We start from the raw sequence: 13,189 nt of genomic DNA on the forward strand, positions 1-13,189 counted from the left end.
TAATTGAATTCAAATTCCACCTTCTGCTGTGGTGGGATTCGAACCCATGTCCCCAGAGCAATACCTTGGTCTCTGGGTTACTAGTCCAGTGACAATACCAGTATGCCACCGCCTCCCCTATTTTCTGCACAAACTTTTCCACGAAGGATAGGTGGTACAGCATGGTCCAGCTGGATGGAGCGATCCGCGGCAATGTGACCAGACCCAACCTTCGCAACACTGGGGACAGTTAGAACCTCAGCACGTAGTGACACTTGGTGTTTGTATACTGGGGCTCTACGCACAGCTTGATGCAGCCGCACACGAAGGTGGTCATCAGAATGAGGGCAACGTTGGGTACATTTTTCCGCCTTATCCAGAGATTTGAACATTGTGTCCCTCCGGACCTGGTCCATTTTGCATCTCCAGATAAAGCAGAAAATGGTTCGGGTGACCGCTACGGCGCAAGAGTGGGGTATGGGCCAGACCTGCGTCACATACAGCAACAACGCGAGCGCCTCGCACCTGAAAACCAGGTTCTTACCCACAATGGAGAGAGATCACTCCTCCCACATGCTCAGTTTATGGTGTACCCTGGCTATTCATTCCTTCCTAGTTTTGGCGCACGCCCTGGCCCTTCTGAACCATATCCCCAGCACCTTCAGGTAGTCTGACCTGACGGTGAAGGGGACAAAGGATCGGTCAGCCCAGCTCTCAAAGAACATGGCCTCACTCTTGCTGTCGTTAACTTTGGCTCCCGAGGCCAATTCGAAATGGTCGCAGATGCTCATCAGTCTGCAAATGGACAGCGAATCTAAGCAGAAGACAGCGACATCGTCCATGTACAGGGAGGCTTTGACCTGAGTGCCTCCGCTGCCTGGGATTGTCACCCCTCTTATGGCCGCATCCTTCCTAATGGACTCAGCAAAAGGTTCGATACAGCAAACAAACAAGACAGGGGAGAGAGGACAGCCCTGTCTGACTCCAGATTGAATCGGGAAACTTTCTGATTCCCACCCATTGATTGAGACTGCGCTACTGATGTTTGTGTGGAGCAGTTTGATCCAACTGCGGATTCCCTCCCCAAACACCATTTTGGAAAGCACGTCCATCATGCAGGTGTGCGATATCCTGTCAAAAGCCTTCTCCTGGTCCAAGCTAATGAGGCAGGTGTCCACCTTCCTGTCCCGTACATAGGCAATCGTATCCCTGAATAGCGCAAGACTATCAGAGATCTTCCTGCCGGGTACAGTACAGGTCTGGTCAGGGTGAATCACCAACTCCAGAGCAGGCTCGACCTGACTGGTGATGATTTTGGACAGAATCTTGAAGTCAACATTAAGCAGTGAGATGGGCCGCCAATTTCTGATTTCCGCCTTCGCCCCCTTCCGCTTGTAGATGAGGATGATGATGCCTTTCCTCATGGATTCTGACATGCCGCTGGCCAGAAGCATACTCTCGTATACTTCCAGCAGGTCTGGGCCGATCCAATCCCACAGGACCGAATACAACTCAACCAGTAAGCCGTCGCTTCCGGGAGTTTTGCTCGTCTCGAAGGACCTGACGGCGTTTGTCAGCTCATCCAGAGTTAGCGGTTTGTCCAGTCTCTCCTGCATGCTGTCATCTAAGACCTCCATGATAGATAAGGACTGGGAGGCTGTGCTGTCCATGGGCTTCGCGTCGTACAGCCCAGCATAAAAGGATTTGCTGATCCTTAGTATGTCAGACTGCGAAGACGTTATCGAGCCATCCTCTTCCTTCAGGCTGCTGATCACAGAGCTCTCTCGTGTACCTTTTGGAAGAAGTAACGCGAGCACGTCTCATCCTGCTCAACGGATCGGACTCTGGAGCGGAAGATGATCTTGGAGGCCTCTGTGGTAAAGAGCGAGGCCTGCTGGCTCTTCACCTCTTGGAGATCCTCCTTCACCTTGACCCCCATCGACTGCAGCCAGAGCAGATTTTGCATTCTTTTCTGGAGTCGGGACATTTCCCTCTGTCTCTCTCTCGCCCTCTGAACACCTTTGAAGATAAAGAACCTCTTGATGTTCTCCTTGATCACCTCCCACCAGTGCACCAGAGACTCAAAGAGGGGTTTCACGGTTCTCCAACCTTTGTAATCCCTTTTGAGTTCCTCAACATTCTGTGGCGTTAGCAGTGTAGCATTGAGCTTCCATGTCCCCCTGCCAACCCGTTGGTCATCCTGTAAGTGACAGTCGGCCAGTAAGAGGCAATGGTCAGAGAAGAACACTGGCTTGATGTCAGTGGATCTGACAGTGAAAGCATGGGACACAACCAGGAAGTCAATCCTTGAACGGGCAGACCCATCCAGTCTTGACCAGGTGTATTTACGCTGCGCTCCATCTGCAGGGTTGCTGAAGACGTTGTGCAGTTTGGCATCTTTTACTGTTTCCGTTAGGAATCTGGACGTAGCATTCAGTTTGCTATCGTCTCTGCCGGATCATCCAGCTGCATTAATGAGGCAGTTGAAGTCACGGCCTAGAATAACACCCTGGAAAACAGTCAGCCGCTCGCTGCATTGAGCCGGGGCGTACATGTTGATCAACCGGAGCATCATAAAGGATGCTATGCTATGCTATGCTATGCTATTCTACCTCAGGAAGAATATATTTGCCTTGGAGGGGATGCAGTGCAGATTCATCAGAATGATACGGAGTTGAAAAGTGTTTAACTCTATTTAACAAGCCACACAATTATTTGCAAAAGCTTTAAAAAAACGTGGAAGCAACATGCATTTGGAACTTACAGGAACTGGAATACCCAACGTTGCTTCAGAAAACAAGGTCACAAACCTGATCCACATTTTTATCAAGGTGATTTGAACAGTAATCAAGGAGATCTGGTAGACATCAATTTGGATTTCAAAAAGCTGCTGCATGATAGTTTCTGTGTCAATATAAGGTCTTATGGTGTGTGGGAAGTTAAATAGGAAGATAAATACCAATTGACTAATGGACTATAAACAAAGATTCAAAGGACTAGCTTCCCAATGGAGCTCAGTTATGATTGGGATCCTCTGGAATTTGGGCTCCTTAATTGGTGATCTGGATGCAGGCATTGGCAGGTGCCCAATTGTGTAACAGGATAGGACCTTACAAAGGAGAAATGCATTGCAAATGGATCAGGAAAGATTGAAGAAATGGGCCCGAGATTGGCAAATGATCAGGCAAGTGTACAATTACACATTTATCAGGAGCATGAAATATAACATGATGCAGATTAAAGGCAACATAGAAGGAGAATTCTTTGTTATTAGTGATCATTCATTTCTCCCTCAAATTATGTCACTGTGGTGCCAGGAAGCCAAGATAAATAGGGTCATGTTCAGAATTTCTTGACTATTCATTGCAAAAGAAGGACCACAGTAATAGGGTTACATAAAGTTTTTGTACAAGCTCATTTGAGATGCTGTGTCCCACATTGGTACCTCACCTCAGGAAGGAAATTGTGACTCTGGAGAAGATGCCTTGAAAGGCAGCAAGGATGATTTCTGATCTGAGACCATTGAGCAATAAAATAAATGAACATTAATTTGTTTGCTGTCTGTGAAACAAATGATTACACTTGATGATTAGTGTTTTTGCTTATTGGAAAGGCAAAAAATTATGGAGGATCTGATTCAAATATTTAACATCATTAGCAACGAGGGCAATATAAAAGTAGATAATATGTTTTAAGGGTCACCCATATAACTTGAGGAAGCAGAGAGGGAGGTCAGTTGTCTGGATATTTTGCTTAACTCAGAGAAGAGCCACCTGCGGAAGAGGATTCCAAAAGCCATAGTGAAAACTGACTCTTTACAGTTTGTTAAGAAGACCTCTGGACTTTTGAAAAAGAGGTGATCACAGCATATAGCAAGTGAGAGTAAATTATTCTGGATCATAATTAATGTGTTTTGGACTTCTTTCAGCTTGCATGATCATTCATGGGAGAGGGAGCTGTTTAGGAAGGAATGTTTGACAGAGAACTCGTGAATTGGCTGCAGGTGAGGGATGGAATGAATAGTATATGGGGATGAAATAAGCCAAAGATGGGAGTGAGATGGCTTTTTGTTGTTCTTGATACATAAACATAGTCATACAGGAACTTTCATAGCCCAGCCTGAGTCTGTTCTTGCTTAACAACCACACATGCACTTGCCAACAGTGATCATTGGATAGTTATCGAGCAGGAAATTAGCTGATTATTGTCTACCTAGCCCAGGGACGTTGAGGTTGCAGCACCCCAACTGACATCTGGCCGAGAACAGCTAACTCAGTAAAACCCACAGATATATTCTGTGTGATTTAGCTAAAAGATAAGGATAAAAAACAATGTCAAACCCGAGATAGCCACACAGTTTCATTCTACATATGGTTGATTGTTCTACAATAGAATTAATGCTGTTCAACAACAGAAAGTAACCAGATTGCTACTTTAAGGTATTGATCTGCTAAATGCAGTAATGTTCTGTGAGATGTGCTTTTACTTAATTTTGTCAAATCAGGGTCTGTTATATCAGTTAGCTTCACTTTGTATAAGAACTATTATTAACCAATTAGCTTTGTTCTAAGAAGCTCCTTTATTATTCAAAATGATTAGAAATTCCATTCTTAATAGAATAGGTGGTATTTTACATTTATACATACACATTCACATGATTTTGTACTTGCATATTTTATTGCATACTTAAAGTTGATAAGCCACCAGGACCGGATCAGATGCACCCGAGGATATGGCAGAAACTAAGGGTGGAAATTGCAGAGACACTGGCCATAATCTTCTAATCCTCCTTAGATACAGGGTTGGTGCCAGTGGACTGGAGAATTGTAAATGCTACACAATTGTTTAAAAAAGGGTGTAAGGACAAACCCAGCAACTACAGGCCAGTCAGTTTAACCTTGGTGGTGGGAAAGCTTTTAGAAATGATAATTTGGACAAAATTAACAGTCATTTGGACAAATGTGGATTAATTAAGAAAAGCCAGCATGAATTTGTTAAGGGCAAATAGTGCTTAACTAATTTGATTGAGTTTTTCAATGAAATAGCAGATGGTTGATGAGGGTAATGCAGTTGATGTGGTGTACATGGACTTCCAAAAGGAGTTTGATACTGTGCCACACAAAAGGCTTGCTAGCAAAGTTGAAGTCATGAAATAAAAGTGACAGTGGCTGAGTTGACAGGAAACAGAGTAGTAGGAACAGTTGTTTTTCAGACTGGAGGAAGGTAAATGGTGGGGTTCCCCAGGGATCAGTATTAGGACCACTGTTTTTATAGAATTTTTCATAGAATCATGGAAATTTACAGCATGGAAGGAGGCCATTCAGCCTATCATGTCCATGCTGGCCGACAAGTATCCATCCAGCCTAATCCCACTTTCCAGCTCTTGGTCTGTAGCCTTGTAGGTTACGGCACTTCAAGTGGATATCCAAGTACTTTTTAAATGTTTTGAGGGTTTCTGCTTCTACCACCCTTTCAGGCCATGAGTTTTAGATACCCACCTCCTTCTGGGTGAAAAAATCTCCCCTCAAATCCCCTCTAAACCGCCTACCTCTTATCCTAAATCTATGTCCTCTAGTTATGGGCCCCTCAACCAAGAGGAATAAGACCTTCCTATCGACTCTATCTAGACCCCTCATACTTTTATACACTTCAATAGGTTTCCCCTCAGCCTCCTCTGTTCAACACTAGCCTCTGCAATCTTTCCTCATAACTAAAATTTTCCAGTCCAGACAACATCCTCATAAATCTCCTCTGTACCCTCTCTCGTGCAATCCCATCTTTCCTATAGTGCAGTGACCAGAACTGTATGCAGTATGCCAGCTGTGGCCTAACTAGCATTTTATACAGTTCTAGCGTAACTTCCGAGCTCTTATATTCTATGCCTCAGCTAATAAAGGCAATATGCCTTCCTGACCACCTGTGAAGAGGAAACTGATAGATTTCAAGAGGATATAGACAGGCGGGTGGAATGGGCAGACACATAACAGATAAAATTTAATGCGGAGAAGTATGAAGTGATATATTTTGATAGGAAGAATGAGGAAAGGCAATACAAAATAAGGTGTAAAATTCTAAAGGGGCTACAGGAGCAGAGAGACCTGGAGGTATATGTGAACAAATCGTTGAAAGTGGCAGGGCAAGTTGAGAAAGCAGTTAATAAGGCATATGGGATCTTGGACTTCAATAAATAGGGACATAGAGTATGAAAGAAAGGCAGTTATGGTGACCCTTTATAAAACACTGGTTTGGCCTCAATTAGAGTATTGTGTCAATTCTGGGCACCACACTTTAGGAAGGATGTGAAGGCATTTGAGAGTGTGCAAAAAAACATCACGAGAATAGTCTCGGGGATGAGAAACTTCAGTTAGGTGGACTGATTAGTGAAGCTGGGACTATTCTCTTTAGAGAAGCGAGGATTGAGAGGGGATTTGATAGAGGTGTTCAAAATCATGAGGGATCTGGACAGAGTAGATAGGGAGCGACTGTTCCCATTAGCAGAAGAGTCAAGAACCAAAGGACACCGATTTAAGGTGATTGACAAAAGAACCATCGGCAACATGAGGAAAAACTTGTTTATACTGTAAGTTGTTAGGATCTGGAATGCACTGCCTGAGAGTGTGGCCTTCAAAACGGAATTGGATAACTATCTGAAGAGAAAAAAATTGCAGGGCTACGGGGTTTAGCTGAGTAGCTCTTTCAGAGATCCGACATGGACATGACAGGATGAATGGCCACCTTCTGTGCTATAACTATTCTTTGATTCTATGATTCTATTCTATGACTTTGGCATGTCAATGGACGGTCAAGCAAGCTTAAGTCATTTTTTGTTTTGAGATTGCTGATCAGTCACTAACAATTATGAACCATGGAAAAATGTTCTGGGATGCAGGGAATGGAAAGTTTTGATTGTAGAAGATGAAATAACAAGATGCAGTATGGTTGTGTGACAATATTGAGCAACTAAGCCTTGGAGACTGGAGTGGAGATGAAATTTCACTAGAGATGATGAGAATTACTTTGAATAAAAATTATTGATTTGATTGTTCAAAATAGACATGTACAAAAGAGTCTCTCAACGTACCTGTAATACACTGGGGTGATGAACCAAATGTTGTCCGATTGAGTGGTAAAGAATGGTTTTGTGTTTGCGTCAGCTGCACATTGAGTTCCAGGTGAAAACTAATACCTCCCATTCAGGGGGGCGGGTAGCAGGAGGCGGGGGGGGGGGGGGGAGATGTTGGGTGGTGTGGTGAATGGCAATCATAAGGCAAATCATCCCAAGTCATTCTAGCATATGTCTTAGTGGCTAGTTTTCTCTTCCTCATAGCTGAAGAATAGTCATATAGGCATTTAGTTGAATAGGAAACCACTGTGCTCACAGCCTGGTTCAGCCTCAGGTAGTGGTTAGAGGGAGGGATGGGGTTGGTAACTGGGGAATGGAGTCTGTGGAGGGGACTGAAGCCGATGGTTTCAGTTTTCATAATATTTAATTGGAAGAAATTTCTGCTCATCCAATATTGGATGTTGGACAAGCAGCAGGACCAGAGGTAGTGGAGACGTTGAAAGAGGTAGTGGTGAGGGAGAGCTGGCTGTTGTCTGTGTCTATGTGGAGTTTGACGTTATGTTTTCAGGTGATATCACCAAGGGGTAGCATGTAAATGAGAAATGGGGGTAGGGGCAAAGGTCAGATTTAGAGGTAATAGCGCTGGAATGGGAAGTGAAGTCTTTCCAAGAGACCTCTGGCTACGATTGGATAGGTAGGAATGGAACCAGGCAAGGATTATCCTACCCATCTGGACAATGAAGGAGAAGTGTTGGAGGAAGATTGTGTGTTCAGCCATGTCAAAGGCTGCAGACAGCTCTAGAAAGATGAGGAGGGCTGTTTACAATGGTCATAGTTACATAGGATATCATGTGACTTTGGAGAGCAGTTTCAATGCTATGATAGCGGTAGAAAGCTTGTTAGAGGGATTCAGATATGAAATTATGAGAATGATTGGCATGGATTTGGAAGACAACAACAGGTTCAACGACCTTAGAGAGGAAAGGGAGGTTGGAAATCAGCAAAATTTTCCACGGGCTCTTTGGCAGGCAATCCAATGCATTGAGAGTCAGTGGTGCACAGCCAATAGTCTTCTTCTATAGGCTGGGCCTTTGAAATCAACATCTGTGCCCTTTGCATCAGGGTTAGAGTCCTGGACAATTTTATACTGCTGCACTTGCTACTGTACACAAGCCTTGTTGTATCGTCCAGTGAGGGCCCCTCAAACCAACCCTCGAAACTTTGCAGGTGCCAATTTCAGAACTGGTACCTGCAAGGGTAAGATCGCATCATAGTGTGTGTTCAGGATGGTGTCCTCCTCTCCTTGGCTCCAACTAGGCCCGTAACTCATGATAGACCTGGAAAGAGAAGTGAGGGACAAGTTGGTAACAAGGGTTATCAGAGCCAGGTATGTGGTAGCTCAAAGCAGTACTACTTTGTCATGCAGTGTGTGTGAGGGAGAGACTTCAATGAGAAGAAAAAGAGGGTAAAATGGGCAAGCATCCTGTGGATCTTATTCTCCAGCCTCGCCAGTTGCAATGCTCCTTACCAATTCGCTGCGCAATTGCAGCCTTTTCCATCGAAAACAGCACCAATAAAGATGGTGGCCCTTCTTCTGTCCTCATCTTCTCCCTGGTTTTGTGCGCCAGCCTGTCCTACAAGAAGAAAGGGAGTGTGTTAGTGTGTATCCTGTTGAAAGGATGTGAAGATGTCTCTGTGAGGGTTGAATAGCATGTTTAGTACATGAAAGATGCCATTGGATGGGGAAGTGAAGGATGTAATTATGGAGACAATAGTAGTTGTAAAGTGTGCAAGTAATAGCAGAAGGAGTTTCAGTGAAGTATGCTGCTGGGTATTGGGGAAGGAAGGCTTGAGTTCTGGGGCTACAGTGGGTGCAGGCCTAAGCAAAGAATAAGAGAGATGAGCAGGAATCTTACCTTAGCAGTTCTGGTCAGATTATTGACTTTTTGCAGCCAGGTCCTGGGCCTATGCTCCTTGCATTGAACTGGTCTGGCACCTCTGCTCACTGCTGCTGGGCTACTTGCCTGGGAAACCTTCTCCTATTGGCTAGAAACAGAACCTCCTTCCTCCTGGCAATCTCTTCCATAAGGATCGTCAGAAAGGTGTTATAAATCATAACACCCTTGCAACTGTGAATCAAATTCAATACAGCAAAAGTGTACCTCCCCATTAAGAGAGGCAGATTATTTTTAGATGGTGACACTCATGTCTGATTTCCCTCCCTCAATTGATGAACTGTCAGTAAACAGCGTAACGTTGACAGTTGCCAATTATAATCAAATGAGACACAAGCACGAATTTGCTTCATGCCTCTCACTGACATCATTGGATGCATGGAGCATTCACAATGCTGTTTTCGGTGCAAGTTGAATTTTTCCCTTTATGATACCAATATCAGACAATTTTTTGGATCCATTTCCTAATGAACTGGAATTTATTTTGGAAAAATGTTCTCACTTTTTAATTCCTCACTGAATTTCCTGATCTTGAACCCATTTGTCTCGGTGACAAGGGATCATTATTTATCTTGATATAAAAATACAAAGACCAAAAATATCGTTGCCCTCAGTGTATGCTTGCATTGTGCTTTTTAAAGCATGATAGAACATCGAACCACAGGTGTAACTGTTTCCAACGGTTCGTCTTGGTAAAGTCTAATCATTATATCTGTCAAGTATATGAACCTGTCTCTTCTGGGAAAACTGCAAGCAGAAATAGGTCATACCATCATTGATAAAAATCTACAAATATGAATGCTGCAAACCGATGATCTCTTCCTTGCAACCCACATAAAGATAAACATCTATTTGTTTCTAAAGGAAAATTTTAATGTATCAAGAGAAATTTATCTCAATGCTGTATTATCAGAACATCCAGTTAAACTATCATTAGATCTTACCATAAGCAGTATAAAGCATAAAGCATGAACTCTCTCAGGTTTGTTTTCGCTTTTATTTTTTTAACTCCTTTAGTACTCTCAGCTAAACAACTCATGTCTGTGTGCATTACCATTTTAGTCAATGTGCTTGACGCTCTTTGTATTTAGAATTAGTTAGGAAACTTGCACTGATTTTCTCAGCTGTTTCTAACACATTGGGCTGAATTTTACAGTCGGGTGCCGTGGCTGAGGGTGGGCCAGAAAATGCCTCCGGGAGAGAGATGCCACGTACCCTGACGTCGTGAGGGCCCAGCCCGATATTGCCGGCAGAGGTGAGGCCTCGTGGCGGCTCCCCCGCCACTCGGCGACGGGACTGCCATTAACATATGTAAATAAATTTAAATCACTGAATTAATTACCTTTACGTTCCCACCATGTGTCCCGGTGCGATATTCGTGCCGGTGGCTGGCACGCCCATGCCTTCGGATCCCCTTCCGGGGAACTGAGGTGGAACGCTGGTGGAGACAGGGAGGAGGTAAGTTTCTCAGTGCAAAGTGGAGGGGGAGAGTGGGGTTAAAGTCATATCATTCGTGTAGGGGATGGTGGAAAGGGTTATAGTGTATAGTTTATGTACTTCGGGGTGGGGGAGGAAGACAGGTGGGCAAGGGAAGTCTTTTGGGGGGGGTAAGAGGGCAAGTAATTAATTTTATGGTTATGGGGGGGGTGGGAGAGGGGAAACTTAAATGGATTTAAATTTTTTATTACCTGTTCCTTTAAATATTTAAATTGAATGGTAGGTGTTGAAGCCCTTTAAAATGGCGTGAGCACCTGCGCACAGGCAGCTGACGCCATTGCTGGGATGGACAGCTTGCCCTTTCCACGTCATCGGGGGTAAGGGTGGTCCGTCCCAGCTATTTCAATGAGCCGTCCTGCTGAATATTGCGGCAGTTCTACGATGTGCGGCCCACACTGGTGGACCACCATTGTTTTCGCCCGCCGCTGATTTCGGCAGCGGGAGTATAAATTTCAGCCCATTGAAAATATAGAACAAGGTTTTACTTTTATGTAATATAGCAGTGAAAACTGCAAAAGTTCTAACCATTGGTGAAGTTAAATTTGGGGTATTGTGTGCAATTTTGGTAACCTAGGTTCAAGTAAATACATTTTCAAGAGAAAGAAAAGAATGTCAAAAATTATTTGGCAATTTAGCGCTTTAGTTTTCATTGGAGACAGAAGTCATGTTTTAATGAAAGGAAATAATTATATTATTTAATCAGAATTAAAAAAAAAATTGTAATAGAAGTAAAGGGCATGAAAAAATAGTTGGCAAGTTTAAAGTAAAATTAGGAAATAGGAATTTTTTTTGCAATTGTTGGAACTGTGGAATGAACTCCTTGAAAAATAAATTTATGTTTATTCAGTTAATTCCTTGAACATAGATAAATAACTGTTTAAGGACAGGATAAACAGTTGTTAGAAAGACACCAATTATTAAATGTTCTATGAAACACTATGAAAGTGCAGTTCCCTGCACTGCTGGGACTATGGATAAGTCACCTGTAGAATGCAACTGATCAGAGTTGTAAATATATTTGTAAAGTTAAACTAATATCCTGGAGCTTTGCTCAATTACTTTACAGAGCTGGAGGGAAAAAAAATGACAGATTTTTATCTGATAAAGAGCCATTTGTGATTGGTTACCTCTCTCAGGAGATTGAACAGTTTGGGTATCATCTCTCTAGGGTAAATCAGATGCAATCTCTGAGGGAACGGGATAGAGGTACTGTTACGATGAGGTGAGGAGGGGTCACAAGGCTCCCCTCTTGTCCTCCTCCTTGTTTGACCCGCAACCAGTTTATTCTTTCATAAAACAATGAATGTGCTTACCACTTTAGTGAGTGTTTTACCTTTTACCTTTGTTGTGGGATCATAAAAGAACCAATTGGACAGGTTTTCTTGAGTTTATTGTACATAAAAAAAACTAAAACCGATCTAGATAAAATAATAAAATTACGCTGCACTTTCACTCACACACGCACACGCGAATCATACACACAAATAGAATACAGAGTGATAAGAAATAGTTTGGTTTGGATTAAATTCCAGAAAAAGTAAAAAATTAAAACAAAGTCTGTGGGGTTGGGTAATTCTGCTGTCTTCCGGCTAAAGTTGTGATCTTGAAGTCTTTGGCTGGTAGAGGTGCATTTCGTGGCTGGCCCACCTGGCTCAGGGTTTTCTTGGAGACAGAATTGTAGGTGGCTTTCTTCCCCTGGGGTCTCTGTCTGTAGCAATCTGTAGGTTTGCGTCATTCACAGTCGCAGACGGTTTTCAAAATTGCAATGTTATCGGGAGAGAGAAAGAGAGAGAGGGACAGCCCCACTGGGGTTCTGCCTGGTTAGCACTCAAAGCTTGTCTGTTTCAAAGTCTCAGGAGCTTGTCTGCTGTGTGTAACAAAGCTCCCAATTTTGTACAGCCTGTAAAACCACAACAGGGTTCTCTTAATCCCCTTTGTTTTAATGAGGTCCAAAGTCTAAAACCCAAATCTCTATCAGGTGGTATTGTCAGTGTTTATCCCCAGAGGGATGTCTCCACTCATGAATGCATCAAGGTGGCTTTGAATGTCCTGCTAATGAGGGTGATATGGATAACCTACTCAGTTAGCCAAAGCATTGTCCTGGATGGGATTCTTGTTAGACATGTGTCTCCAATTCGATGTTCTGGAATGTGAGGTAGTTCAGATGCAAATTGCAGTGGCCATCTTGGCTACCAGCTTTTTAGATGTTAACTGTAGGATCCCAGCTCCTTTTTTTCATTAAACGTTTAATGTAGGTTTCCAACCGATGATTTAAAAATCCTCATTTGGTATAGCATATGTTTTCTTGACAGGTACTAATGGGTTTTCCTTGCTCCAAACCTTCTGTTTTTATGAAAGTGAAGCTATAATTGAGATAATAATTGAGCTAAAATAAATTAATCTGTGTTGGCTTTATGGTGATATATGTTTTATGGCTAGTTTTAGACATGAAGGAGTGGATTTTATGCTTTCCCCCATGGTGAGTTCGGAGGCAGGGAGAGCAATTAATCGGGCAGGATGGTGGTGGGTGGGGACTCCGCCACCTTCCTGCCACCTCCACCCCAATTAAGGCCGTGGTGTGATGGTCCATGGACAGCCTTCCCGTCCCCCCACCAATTGAAGCCCTTAAGGGACAATTAATGCCCAATTAAGGGCGATTTCCCACCGTCGCCGGTATTATCCCAGTGGTGGATGG

Source organism: Heterodontus francisci, chromosome 11 (genome assembly GCF_036365525.1).
Source record: "Heterodontus francisci isolate sHetFra1 chromosome 11, sHetFra1.hap1, whole genome shotgun sequence".
Taxonomy (NCBI): domain Eukaryota; kingdom Metazoa; phylum Chordata; class Chondrichthyes; order Heterodontiformes; family Heterodontidae; genus Heterodontus; species Heterodontus francisci.